This window comes from Protopterus annectens, chromosome 2.part2 (genome assembly GCF_019279795.1).
Source record: "Protopterus annectens isolate FY-2018-M chromosome 2.part2, PAN1.0, whole genome shotgun sequence".
Lineage (NCBI taxonomy): Eukaryota > Metazoa > Chordata > Ceratodontiformes > Protopteridae > Protopterus > Protopterus annectens.
The window spans coordinates 478,794,431-478,810,028 of record NC_056730.1 but is presented as its reverse complement, the minus strand read 5'-3'; the positions used below and the strand labels follow the sequence as shown (position 1 = coordinate 478,810,028).

General features: G+C 34.9%; 1 protein-coding gene across 1 annotated transcript in view; it reads right to left on the bottom strand.

The window, feature by feature from the left end:
- SV2C (synaptic vesicle glycoprotein 2C) overlaps positions 1-15,598 on the bottom strand; it is a 1,515,246-nt gene that overhangs the window by 824,140 nt on the left and 675,508 nt on the right. The gene's annotated exons all lie outside the window — the stretch shown is intronic.

Genomic DNA, 15,598 nt, shown 5'->3' with positions numbered 1-15,598 from the left:
GGGCTGGTTGTTCCCAGGAGGGATATAGATGGAGGCAATAGACAGCTTTTTGTGTGGATTTAAGTGGCAGTTTACAATGATGGGTTCAGCTGGGTGAAAGTCAGGGACCTGTGTGGGGAGGGGGGAAGGTTGAGGGTATTAGAGTGAAGGATGGCTACACCACCACCTTTTTTGGGAATCTATCTGACTGGTAGATATTATAGCCTGGTGGGAGAATTTTGTTGTTAGAGATATGAGGCTTAAGCCAAGTTTCTGATAAACAAAGGATGTGAGGGGTTGTATGGGCTAACCAGGCATGGAATTAGTGATTTTATTGGTTAGGCATTGAATATTTAGAGAGTATATGGCTTGGTGTTTAGATATGGTTGAGTTCAGTGTAAGAGATTGAGGAAGGAGAGAGACAATAGGAGAAGATGGGGGGTAGAGGAGAGTGGAGGTTGGTGCTTAGGAGGACAGGGAAAGGGGCCTGGGTTAGGGTGGATGTCGCCAGATATAAGTAAGTTATTAGTGGGTAGAAAAAGTCGGGTGGAATGTAGATGTAGTTTGTATCGTTTGGATTTAGATGTGCATTTAGGAGGGAGTGTCAGAATCCAATGTTGGTGCATTTTTAACACAAGAAACTTTACAAATGCATTTCCAACACAAGTATCTGTACAAATCAGTTTGATATTAAAATAACATATAATTCAATACTAAATTCCAGCTTGCTGTGCTGGCATATGTTGCACATCCACTGCCCTACTTCTCCTGGCATAGCTGGCAGTTCCTCATATTGTCACATATGCAAACATGGTTCTGAAATAAAAAAAAGTGCCATTCAAAAAAAGTGTTTAATACAAACTGAATTATTCCTTTGCTTTCTTTATGTTGCATATATAAATCCAGAAGTAATTCTTAATCAAAATTAAAAAAAATACCTAATTTGCTTTTAGTATACAACTGCAGCAGAATCCATATAATCCTAAAATTTAAGTTGCTGCACCAGCTGATCTCCTTAGTATCAGTGGACTGCAAATGTAAAAAAAATCACCAACAGTTGACATCATTGTACTAATTGTTCACAGGTTTCCAGTGCAATTTCCTAAAGATTTAATAAAAACAAATCACTATTAATAAAGACTGGAGTGATACATCACATTATGAGTGAATTTATTGTCTCTGTATCTTCTTTTTCTACCTTCTGTATCTATTTTTTATTTTAATTATGTATTACTTTGTCTTTATTTTTTTTTTCTTTCCCATTTATGTTCTTTTTACACCAAGTCCAGAATCCTAGGAGCAGCCAAACATGTTCTACCCAGGTCAGGGAACATTTGCCCTCTGCCCAACCAGGGACATCTTCTCTGGGTTGGGGTGGTAGCACTGGTCCTGTACACCCTGTTGTGTGGCAGCCTTACAAGTTACATTGACCATGAACTCTGGGACGTGGTTGAAGATGTGATGGAGTAGATAACAGAGAGACATCTTTGGCCAGTCTAGGATGCTCTTAAGTAGGTCCAAGAACTCACTCTCCTGGATGGTGCTTCCACAGGCCTCTACCCTGTCCTCCTGTGACCAACTCCTCTTCACTTCCCTCCTTCCCTTATCCACTTTCCTACACCCTCTTATCTACTTCCTACCCAAACTACCTTCTTACATAAAAAAGATTTGAAAAAATATGGGGATCTATTCCCCACCAAAAATATAGTACCCCCCACTTCCACCTCCTCCAGTACAACCATCTTGGTGTGTGCCTTCTGTTTTTTCTTCTTTGTTATGTCTTTCTTTTTCAATCGTGAGGAACAGAACAAAAATATGTGGCAAAATCTGGGCATTTTGCAAAATTTTGGACAGTTGAGAGGTATGAGGATGATAAATAAAGGAAATAATTAATATATGACAATGTAGTGGCAAATAATGGGTCTGAGGATTTGAGGTCAGGTCTAAAATAGGTCGCAAAAAGTTCTAAGCCCAGCCAAGAAGGGAATGATGTGGATTCATGAAACTTACAAGTTATTCAACATATTCTTCCTGAAGTTCAACATACTTGGCACATTGTGTCTGAAGTTTCAGTAAACCTGCCAAAAAAAGTCTGAAGTCTGGTCACTGAAATACTGCTCTGATGCTGCAATCACCTCCGAATCACTCAAAAATTGCCACTCTTCAAACTCTTTTTAAGGTCAGATGGAGCAAGATCTGGTGAGTAGGGTGGATGATCAATGCACTCAAACCCCAATTTCATCAAAACATTTGTTTTGCCAACCTTGTGAACAGGTGTATTGTCTTGCAAAAACAGAACTTCTTTCTGCAGCTTCCCTCTACTTTTTACTTTCAATGCCTCATTTATTCAGGACACCAATTTACAGTAGTAATTCTACAGTAACTGTTTGGCCCCTTGGAAGATAGTCAGTCATTACAACACCTTCCTCATCCGAAAACACTGTGGCCATGACATTTACTGCTGACTTTTGGGTCTTGAACTTCTTTGGCCTTGGTGAACCTTAGTGCCTCTGTTGCATGGAATTTTGTTTTGTCTCAGGATCATAGTGGTGTAACCATGTTTCATCAACAGTAACTAGTTGTTCCAAAAAGTTTCAGCAAACATAAGCAACTGGTGTGCAATAACCTTCAATAAACCAGCATTTGTTAAGATCATTCATGGTTCCAGTTGCTTTTGTTTGCAACCACCACAATAATAGTGACTATTTTCATCTTGTTCCAAAACGTTTGTGCCAGCTTGATGAAAAAGCCACAAAATCAAATTGGAAGTGTCCACTTGATGTCTTTTCTTGTCAGTATTCAAATATTTGGGCACCCATATGGCTGAGAGCTTCTGCATACCTAGCTGTTCATGGGTTATAAACCCAACACATTTCATGGATATCTGTAGTGTCTCAACAACTGTTTTAGCTGATATTCACCGATCTGCCAAAATCAGGTCATGGACATGGTCAACAATTTTAGGCGTTAACACCGTTTGAGGCTGCCCAGACCTTGCTGAATCTTCTGTCTCGAAATCTCCATGCTGAAAGTTTGCACATCACTTCTTCACAGTTGAGTAAGAAAGGCAGTTGTCACTCAATGTTTGCATCATACATTCATAGATTTCCTTTGGAGTTTTCTTCTTCAGGAATAAGAACTTCATGATGGCTCGGAGTTCTACACTTGAAAATACCACACTTTCCATTGATATGATTCAATCAATGATCTGAAACAATATCAAAATGTAGCATTACAATTCTGCAAATTGGCATTTTACAAGATGAAATAACCCACTATTCAGCTACAAAGGCAAAATAACACTCAGAATTTAGAAAGTTGGTCAGGCTTCGAATTTTTCAGCACCCCTTCATACCTAATGTATCGCAGATGAAGCAGAGGTGAGCAGTCAAGACACTTAATAGATTACATAAACATAAACTGAGACTATAAGTGCAAGCAAAAACATGGTATGAGAATAGAGTTCTAAAAGGTAGGAATGTAGTGTCTAAATATGATATGTCATTACCCAGTATGAGTCATCTGAACATATTACTAGTTATTGCTTATGTAAATTTGTGAGTGACTGTCAGCAGGGTGCTACTGAAAGGAAGCAAACAAGAACAAAGTATTATGTGAACTAGAAGTGTGTCATTTCTCTACTCAAGCAGCTATCTTTCAAATTTCTTTTTTACCATGTGGGCAAACAAATCAACAGGCTTGGTATATGGATAGGCAAGCAAAGATAGAAAGTTATTAAATGTAAAGAAAAAGAAAAAACTGTCTTAGAGCTCAAGGACGCTACAAATAAAATGGGATAGAGCTATAAATCAACAGTGCCAATCTGATTGTAAAGCACATTGTTTATTTATTTATTTATTTATTTAAGTATTTGTTTGCTTACCCTTTATTGTACGGGTTAGTCCACTAGGCCAGTGACCTCTTTCAGTCTAGACCACTGGTAGCATTTATACTGATTAGGAAAAAAAAATAGAACCTTGATTCAGTTTAGAACTGCAGTGGGAGCAAAAGAACGGAGATAATATTTGTTGATAATATGTAAAGAAGTGGTGGACACTACTAAAATCTATGATGAAAGAGGATTATGGTCTGGGGGGTGGGAATGTAGAATAAATTTAAAAATGGAAAATGACAATGTGATACACATACCTAGTTTTATTAATGTGCATAGCAATGGAGGTTTTGTGAGGTACAAAGGACAACCAAAGACTTGTTATTTTTGTGGATAAAGTAAGCATTTAATTAATGAATGTGACAAAAAAGATGTTATTTATGTTGTCAGACAGGTCATAATGTAAATAAATGTGAAGTGAAATGTAAGAAATGTGGTAATACAGGACATTGTGGTTATAATGTGAGGTAGAAATACAAGAAAATGAAAAAGAAAATGAAGATGAAATTATACAAGAAAAGATTTAGAAAAGAATGCTATACAAGAACACAGCATACAAGAAAAAACATAGAGATGGTATTTAAATTTAAAGGGAAAGACAAGGATAAAGAAAAAGAAAGTGAGACAGATGAAACAAGTAAAGAAGACTGACATACAGTAAAAGGCAAGAAAAATTCAATAGGAAAGATAGTTAGGGAAAGAAAAAGAAAATTTAAAAATATAATGGTAAGAGAGAATAAGAAAGGTAGGGGCTAAGAAGATTATTCTAATAACTGTTCTATAAAGCTGAAAATATTAGCTTTGAATGTGAACAACATGAAGAATATTAAGAGAAGAATTAGTATTTTACAATGCTGTACTGCAGTAGATGCTCAAGTAATAGTATTAGAAGACATTAGAATGCTAACAGAATAAGAAAGGGTACAAACAAAACTTTGGAGCAGTACTGTTATTTGGAATATAGGCAAAGGAACATATTCAGGTGTATGTATACTATGCCAAGAAAATATAAAAATATTAGATATTCTAATCGTAGAACTGGGCCGAACAACAGTAGTGGATATGAGATGGAAAAATATGTATATAGACTAATAGCATTATATGCACGTGACAAAAAAGAAAGAGAAACAATGTTTAAAAATATACCTAATTATGTCTGTGTTAACATGGATATAATAATAAGGCAAAAAATGCCCCCAAAAACACCAGGTACCTCTGCAGAAACAAAAAACAAATGCACAAATCCAACAAAAGCTGCTGAGGGTAGGCTCCAGGATCCAAAATAAAGCAACCTCGAATGGTAGTAACAGCAGTACTGTCTTTAATGCAAACACAAGCGCTTTCACACTGAGCTTCTTCAGGTGTACATACAAAGCATCAAAAACACACCTTCTTATAATACAAATAATTAAACATAATTAAACCACATGACTTCAATTATATTATTAAAGGCATAACATTTCCTCAAATCATCATTTAACATTGTTACCCTATCAATATATCCAACTATATACTAAAACATTCATTAAAAAACATTCATTAAAAAAACATTATTAAAAATAGAACTACCTACGTAGTGCTCTTTTACCAAGAACAGGTTTCATAGGCACACTATCATTAAGGCCATGGCCATAATTGGCTCTCAGCATAACAATCCATTTTGCCTCCATCTCCTCTGTCCTAGCCCTAATGTCTCCACCCCTTATATTCTCATAGATCCTAGAAACTACCATAAAATGAAAACTATGCTGTTCACCCATGTTTAAAATATGCTTTGCTAAAGCATTAAAGGGAAAGGGTCGAATGTTAATGCTTTAGCAAAGCATATTTTAAACATGGGTGAACAGCATAGTTTTCATTTTATGGTAGTTTCTAGGACCTATGAGAATATAAGGGGTGGAAACACTAGGGCTAGGACAGAGGAGATGGAGGCAAAATGGATTGTTATGCTGAGAGCCAATTATGGCCTTAAAGTGTGCCTATGAAACCTGTTCTTGGTAAAAGAGCACTACGTAGGTAGTTCTATTTTTAATAATGGTTTTTTAATGAATGTTTTTTAATGAATGTTTTACTATGTAGTTGGATATATTGATGGGGTTACAATGTTAAATGATGATTTGAGGAAATGTTATGCCTTTAATAATATAATTGAAGTCATGTGGTTTAATTATGTTTAATTATTTGTATTATAAGAAGGTGTGTTTTTGATGCTTTGTATGTACACCTGAAGAAGCTCAGTGTGAAAGCGCTTGTGTTTGCATTAAAGACAGTACTGCTGTTACTACCATTCAAGGTTGCTTTATTTTTGATTCTGGAGCCTACCCTCAGCAGCTTTTGTTGGATTTATGGATATAATAATGACAGGTGACTTTAATTGTAATTTGAAAAATAAAAAGAATAGCTGTGATGTTAAAATGGTTACTGAAATTATGAAAACTGGAAAATTAAACATATGGGAAAATAAACAATGGACTTGAAAAAGAAATTAAATTAAGACAGAAATTGATTTTTTTTATATCAGAAGTCCTAAAAATTATATAAAAAGGAATTAAATATAATGGGTTCTCTGATCATGTGGTGATTTGGATAAGAATTCACGAAGACAAGGAATATATTAAAATAGGAAAAGGCATAAAAAAGTACATGACAAAGAGTTAGATTCAGGAGAAAGAAAAGAAATTGCAGAATTATAGCAACAACTTATCAGTATATGAGATTGTTTATGAAAATTGGACAATATGGTGGATTAAATTCAAAAAGAAATACAAAAAAAAATTAGAATGTATAGAAAAGAAAAGGAAAAGCAAAAAATGGAATGCAAAATATTAAGTCACAAAATATTAAAAGACTTGAAAGAAAAGGAAAAAATAGTTTTTTGAAAAAGAAAAAAATTATATAGAAGAAATCAAGATAGGGTTAATACATTGTTATACAAGCAAAATATTGCTTATGAGGAAAAAAAATAGCACCATACTTATGCAAGATAGTAAAAGAAGGAAAATAATAAGAGAATTAAAAAATAAAGAAGGGGAACAAGTTTAAAAATAAGGAAAACTATATGAAATAATTAAAGAATATGTAATAGATTTATACAGTAAAAAAGAAGTTAACATAGAAGAACTCTATAATAGTGAAAAATTAAATAAGGAAGATAAAGAATATTTAGAGAGGAAAATAAATATAAATTAGCTGAATGAGATCATGAAAGATACATTAATTCAGTTACAGGTTTGGATGGAACTGAATATAATATGTATAAAGAAATGTATGACTGGCAAAAAAGTGTGTTTATAGAAGTAATGAATGAGTGGCTAGAAAGAGAAATTAATTGTAAAGAAATTTCCACAGTTGTGATAACATTTTTATTAAAGAAATGAGATAAAGATGTAATCAAAAATGGAGACCAATTACAATGAATGACACAGACTATATTTTTATGAAAATAGTAACTAAAAGACTACAATATAAAAGAGAAATATTATATGATAAGAATTTGTTTGGGAGAAAAGGAATGGGGAGTCAAGACCTATTGTGGATAATAAGAGAAGTAACTGGTGATATTAATAAAAAGTGGAAACAAAAATATGATAGTTAATGTCCATAAGGCATATGATAATATTCAGTATAAACATTATGGGGAATTTTACAAGCAAACAACATAAGTGAAAAATATTACTGGTAATTAAATCAGTATATGAAAACAGTTATGTGAAACAATGTAAATGGTTGGATTAGGGACATTTTGAAAATATAGTGTGGTATAAAATAAGGATGTCCTGCAAGCAGTATGATTTTTGCTATAATCATGAACACAGTAGTAATGGAAACTAATAAAATGTCAAGTAAAGGAGGATATACAATAATGGAGAAGATACAGTTACCAATAATAAATGTAGTAATATCAAAAAATAATGTCTGGATGGGAAAAAATAATGAAAAATTGAGTATATGGTTGAAGAAACTTAGTTTAAGCATAAATAAAGAGAAAAGTAAGGGATTTAATGAAAAGAGTATAGATATTTTAGGAATAGTATTTGGAAAGACAGAATACAGACATGAAAAATGTGGTAAAGTTATTAAAGGAATCAAAGACATGATTACATTCTGGAAGACATATAGGTTTTCATAGAAAAAGAAAGCACATTTAGTAAACACCATAATAATCGGTAAAATAGCTTATATTGCAAATGTTTATATGATGCAATGAGATATGAAAAAGAAATCATGCAGCCAATTTTTCCAGACTGAACCTGTTGAAGAGGGAAATTTTGTATATGAAAGATGAACAAGGGGGATTGGGGCTGATATATCCTATTGTGCATGCAACCTCTTTAAGTATTATAAAGTACTAAAAGGAATAATGAAAAATAATAAAGATTTGACAGAAAACAATAATGTATTGTAAATATAGATACATTTGGGAAGAAACAGAAATGAAAAAAAGAAATAAAAGTATTAATGAAAAAATGAAAAAAAATCCCATAAAATTGTATTGTGGAAAATTAAAAAAAAGAATGTGATAAAAAAGAACAGAAAGGAATGGTATGTTAACATTATGATATCCTTTTATTTGGTGGATCCATGTAAAGAGTTAGAAAGAGATGACAATAATGACAAGATACAGATGCAGGAATTATAAAAAAATTAAAGAACGTAATGATTTTTTTGTGGAGGTTTTCCATAGGAAAATTACCAGTGGGGCAGATATGCCATAAAAAAGAAAACAGGATAGAATATGCAATAAATGTAAAGAACTGGAAACTACAGAATATGATTTTTTTAAATGTGAGAGAATTCAAAAACTATAGAAAGAAGTATGTAAACATGATTTGACTAAAAGTTGTTTAAATTTTGAAATGTTGAACATGGACATGATAGAGTGTGGGTTTTATGGGACAAGATCCCAGAATAAAGCTAAGAAAATGGACAGAATCATATTCTATGTAACATGGACTATATGGAATGAAAGATTTAATGAAATCAGATACAATGGAAAATGTACATTGATAAAAATACTAGAAAAAAATGTGGTTTTGGTTGTGAGTAAAAGAGTGGGGGGAATATGTAAAATAGAAATATCAATGCATTGAATGATGTTAAAATATGTAAAAATTGTAAATATGTAAAAATATGAATTGTATATATGTATACAAATAGTAATAATAAAAAAAATACTGTTTTTCTGTTTGTAAGCCAGCGGGTGGCAACAGGAAGGAATGAGATAGAGGAGGAGCATAAGAAGTATGTCAAGTTTCAGCAGAGCAAAGATCGGTTTGTGGAAAAAATATTGGAGACATCAGTTATGCATAAGAAGATGGATAACTTCCCTTTTGTTGAAATAGTTGCTGAAGAGAGGAGAGAGGAACCTGCAGCTTCAGTATTTGCAGAAGGAGGTTTGGAAGACACTGTTTTATATTACTTGATGAGTGAAGATGAACCAGAAGACAATATTGCCATTCCATGGTCACAGGCTGTTAAACTGATCCAGGAAAGTGAAGAAGTAGGAACTAGAAGTTCAGAAGATTTTGTGCACTGGGAAGGTGAACTGCAAGCACTGGCACATACACAGTCGCAGGTAGTGGGAGTGCAACTACCTGTATACATAACATCTGCAGTGGTGGTGACTGCTATAGAGAAAATAACAGAAAAGAAAACCTACAGTAAAGATTGACAGGTGCGTTATTTGGGACAAAATAATCAAATTTAATATATTGCAAATTCACTCCTTAATTCATTTTGGAAAGAAGCAGTTTTGCAATATGACTTTTGAGATATATGAAATAATGGACAAATGTGTGCATGCAAGCAATAATTGTGAAGTGAATTTAATTTATAGGGGCTTAGTAAAATTGCCTATAATAATGTGTTATGCAGATAATACTATAAATAGTTAATATCGTTTTACTATCAGTATTATTATTATTATTATTGTTTATATGATTTAAATATGTATTTTAACTGTTAATGTGATCATTATATGTAATCATGTGATGACAGCATAAGCTCTATTTGACTCTTTTATAAGGGATTTGAATTACACTGCTTTTTAGTTTGAAGAAAGTGATAAATAAAAATGTTTATACTGCCTATGCTGGTTCATCAGATGTTTTGGATTTTCTTTGTTGTATTTTGCATACATTCAGGAGACTATATAATATTTTTAGTTATTTTTAAGTATGCATAAGTGCTGCCATGAAGGGTTTGTGTTTTTTTTTCTGAGGATGGTTGGATTAAGTGTAGAAAAAAGTAAGAGATTTGGAGAAATAAAGAAAATAAATTTAGAGATGATACATTAAACTAAAACAATGGAATGATTTAATAAAGACAGAAAAGTGTACTTAATACAATCTATGATACTAGGAAAACTGGGCTATTCAAATAGAGTATGTATGTTTCCAGTAAGGCTTGAAAAGGATATATTAAATCCCAAAAAAAGAGTAATAGTAAGCAATACAAAAGTTAGAGGCAGATTGGATTTAATAAATCCAGTCATTTTGAGTGGCTGATTGCATTTATTTTGAAAAATTGAGAAATAAAGAAAAAGATATTTTTATTACAACATGGGAAACAGTTTAAAGTGCTTTCTTATCCAAACACTTACAACTTTCTGTAACATTTAACAATTTTTTTAACTATCCCTTTGTATATAGAAAATATGGATGCTCATCTTCTACCGCTTCCAGTGCTGGTATACCTATTTTTATCAAGTATTACATTATGGTAGAATCATATGTCATCTTTTGCATGATTATGAGTGTGCATTTACTAGCTGTAGATGTTAGTGTGCATGTAGGTGCATGAGGTATTTCATTTACTCAGGACTGGCAAAGAATGAATAGTAGCAGCAGTGTTTTATATGCAGCTAAGCCTGCAATAGTAAACTTTACAGAAAAGCATGTATGCCTTGTGCTTCTAGAGAGTGTCTGGTGGTAGGCAGTGAAAGAAGATATTTGATCACTACGTAGACTTGGAAATTAATGGAATAAATCACGGGCAGGCAAAGCTGGTTGTACAGTTCGGTAGTGCACAGCATGAGGACCATAAGCTAGTAAGATCATGGTCAAGTGTGAGTCACGTCTGATTGTGGTAGAGATGCTGTTGAAGTAAAGAGGCACACAAATCTTATCTATTTACAGCATGCTTCACAAACACCATTCTGAAGCTTACAGATCACTGTAAGAGGACTTCCTGAATATTCTAATGACATTGGCTGTATCCAGTGAATGACACATAACCTATTGCTTTTATCGCAGTCAGTTTTTACAGAACTAATTACCTCTGAACACACTGAAATGACTGCTGCCCTATATTTATGATTGATTTTACTGGATCAAGTGTATTGGTTCTTGGCAAGGAACCATGTGGCAGCGAGTGTGACAGTGATACCAAGTATACCTGCTTCTTATTTTTTTTTTTTGCTGCAGATAGTGCTATATTATTAATATTGTTAACTAATTGCTAAGATCATGGTTGTGATAAGATAAAAAGAATACTGCCTGCATTAATAAGTTCCACATCTCCTCTGTTAGTAATCTCATAAGCCACTGTTAGTTAATAAAATTACTAGACCTTCATCCTTCTGCCAAAATAAACATGATACAAAATTATATTTGCCTTCCCTAAGTTTAATGATTTCCTCATCACAGACATATTACTCCTTCTGCAAAAATAATCCATGGGATTCAAATAGATACAAAGAGAGTCTCTGCATCCATAGTAATTGTCCAATATGGGTTGGTCAATTAGAGCAACAGAGAGAATCTATGATTCAAAGAGAAAATAAAGTGAAACATAGAAATATATGAATAGCAATGCATTACCATATTTCTGAATCAAACATTGTGCTACTAGATCTGACTGTGCTAGTGTTCTCCCTAGCAAGTAGCAACCCATGTACAGCCAGACACCCATACACAGACACACACCCACACACACACACACACACACACATACACACGCACGCATGCACGCACGCAAGCACTCACACACACACACACACACACACACACACACACACACACACACACTCACACACACACACACACACACACACATACACACACACCTACATATACATACATATATGTGCAGCCACAAATAAGTGGGAGAGCATTCTCAAAGGCTTACTATGATGTGGGGAACTTCTTTGTTAATGCTTCTGCATAATGGTAAATCTTTCTGAATCCTCCTGAATGTTTAAATATCTGTTTATTTCAGCATGATAAATATGAAGTATATATAGATATATATATATATATATATATATATATATATATATATATATATATATATATTTTTTTTTTTTGCAAAACAAAATATTTTGAATAATATTTGCTGTTTTAGCAAGTCTCTCCTAGCCAGAGCTTAACGGCTGACTCACATCTGTTGTCATATTTGGTCAATTTCTTGCACATACTTGGTATCTAAGAAACCATAGGCAGCAAAACTTTGGTTGTATACAGATGCATTGGAACTTTTAACCACCCATATGCAAATATGAAAGATGATTATTTATTTATTGGCATTTGATTACAACGGAGGCCCAAGAAGAAAAGCTCCAAAATATTAAAAAACATTTTAAGAATAATAAATTTACATGGTTTAAAAATAATACAAAAAAAAATTACAATTAAAATAATATGAAAACATTGTTTAAGAAGTTGTATGTCAATGATTTAATAGAAAAATGTTATTCAGCTTATAGAAAAATTAAAGGTAAGTTAGTATAATACAAACTGGAATTGCAGTACAAAGTGAGAGAAAAGCAGACTTATGGTATATTTAGAGAGAAAGCCATGGAGAGAAACTTATAGAAGTAAGGAAGTGAGTGAAGAAGGGAGAGTAAGGATATACAAGGTATAAGTAGGTATTTGTCCACATTTAAGGATATAGTTTTTCCTGGTGTTGAGCAAGAACAGAGCCAGGTTTTGTCTAGGTACTCTTTGATAATAAAGGTCAAATATCATATTAAGGATTTTGCACACATCTTCATACTCTGCATATCAGCTGAATGGCTACAGAGGGAAAAGGAAGCTGATGCAAATGGGGACACGAGTTTAAAAATCTTTAGGAGCTAGCAAGCTTGGCACAGATGTGCTACAGCAAATGTATGTTTTCATGACTGTTGTCTTTTATTTTATTTACTAATTTGTTTGTTAACTAAATAATCCCACTGAGATGACATACAGGAATGCAATAAATGCAACTTGTTCAATAACACAGTGTGCAAGTCGGGACTGAGGAAACCAGATCTATGGCTACATAGGAAGTGTGTTAGCAGCTCATAAAGTATATCCTCTACTATGTAATCAGATGATACTAAAGACTGAATATCCCACACACTCATTGAGCTGCAGGTCTTAGCCCGTGTCTGTCCTGTTTAGTCCTGAAGTCAATCATGGATTTTAATTAAAATACATCTATAAGGTGTCTATTTTTATCATGTATCACTATCATGTGACATAATGCTTCCTCAAATGTCCAGTGAACCACTCAATCTTTATCAGCAAGTTGAGTGTTGTCCTCCTCATAAAACTCTCTGTTGTTAAAAGATGGCACAAACTAGGATGCCAAACTGCACTGAGTAACCTAAAAGTGTCTAGCATGTACTCATTTGCCTAAATTCTTCAACCCTACACATGTCAGGCTCTTTTATTTATGTATCTCTTTCCACTGAGTGACAACTTAGGTCTCACTAAACCTATGGCAAACTATAGAGGACTCCCTTTGCAATGTTTATACTAAATGAAGAAATTTGACCAGGACATCAAGGATGTTCCTCTATTATTTGGTTACAGTTTGAAATATATGAAGAATTCTACATTTCTGTATGTTGTTCTCCCCTCTCCCCTCCCTCCCTCTCTCTCTCTCTCTCTCTCTCTCCATAGATTGTGTATATATATATATATATATATATATATATATTAATTTAACATTTGTTGACAAGGAAAGTCCAACTAGCACAGGGCCTATTTTCAGCGGAAGCTTGGGGAGAAACTGATGCTCTCTCTCTCTCTCTGTATATATATATATATATATATATATATATATATATATATATATATATCTATCTATATATATATATATATATATATATATATATATATACATGTTGTTGTTCTTCATTCGGCTTTTCCCGGTTAGGGGTTGCCACAGTGGAACTCCGGTCTGCTAATGATTGGCAGTAGATTTTTATGGTGCTGAGGTGCCAACTTGATGCCAAACCTTCAACGAAGGCATGCCCATACTTGCATGTCTTTCGAACGCCACTCGACATATATATATATGTATGTATATATATATATATCTACATACATACACAGCTGGCCTAAATCCACTTCATCTAACCCAGCAAAACTTTAAAAAAAGAAACAAACAACCCTTATCCCCTAATTTATATATAACAACTCCATGGTCGCACTACAGTGGAAGAAAGGGGAAAAAACTGAAAGTGTACCAGCAGCTCACACAATCCAACACACTGTGATAAATCAATCTGCAATATTACATACAAATCTTTAAAAACACTCATGCTAATAATAAAAAAGAAATCACAAACTGTCTTTATAATCAGTTATATCTGATAAAATGAAATGAATGTCATTTGATCAATGTGATTAGATTACTTTTTTGACCACTTGCAGTTAAATAAAGCGCTAGACCACTTGTACGGCACACACACACACACACACACACACACACACACACACACACACACACACACACACACACACACACACACACACACATATATACACAAAAAGGGAAAATTAATTGTACAGGAATGATTGCTCTTGACATTGGCATACTTCTTCTTTCGGCTTTTCCTGGTTAGAGGTTGCCACAGTGGATCACTGGTCCGCTCATGAATGGCAGTGGAGTTTGTGCGGTGTTGAGTTGCCAGCCTGGCGCCCAACCTTCCACTGAAGACACACACACACACACGCATGCACTCATGCCTAGGGCCAATTTAGAGTGTCCAATCCACCTACAGCATGTCTTTGGGAGGAAACCAGAGCACCTGGAGAAAATCAATCGACCACAGGGAGGACATGCAGACTCTGCACAGAAGGCACCCCAGCTGAAGATCGAAGTGGAGAACCTCTTGTGGTGAGGCGGCAACGCTAACTGCTGCACCACCGTGGCCGCCCTCTTGACATTGGCATATAAATTAGTAAAATACACTATTGTCGAAACATCTTATGTAAGACCCATGCCATAGATCACTTTGCATTCTTACTAAGAATAAGAAAACGGGAATCACAAAGACTTCTTTTTTTCCCCTTGAAAAATTGGGCCCCCATTTTTTTTTGCCCATTTTTTTTTTTTTTTCTTTGGGAAACCCCCCCCCAAAAAAAAAAACCCCTTTCCCAAAAAAAAATTTTAAAATAAAAAAAAAAAATTAAATAAAAAAAAATAAAAAATAATTGCAAAAACATACAAAAAAAAAGTTTTGGCCTTAAATTTTTTTCCCCCCCCCCCCCCCCCCCCCCCCCCCCCCCCCCCCCCCCCCCCCCCCCCCCCCCCCCCCCCCCCCCCCCCCCCCCCCCCCCCCCCCCCCCCCCCCCCCCCCCCCCCCCCCCCCCCCCCCCCCCCCCCCCCCCCCCCCCCCCCCCCCCCCCCCCCCCCCCCCCCCCCCCCCCCCCCCCCCCCCCCCCCCCCCCCCCCCCCCCCCCCCCCCCCCCCCCCCCCCCCCCCCCCCCCCCCCCCCCCCCCCCCCCCCCCCCC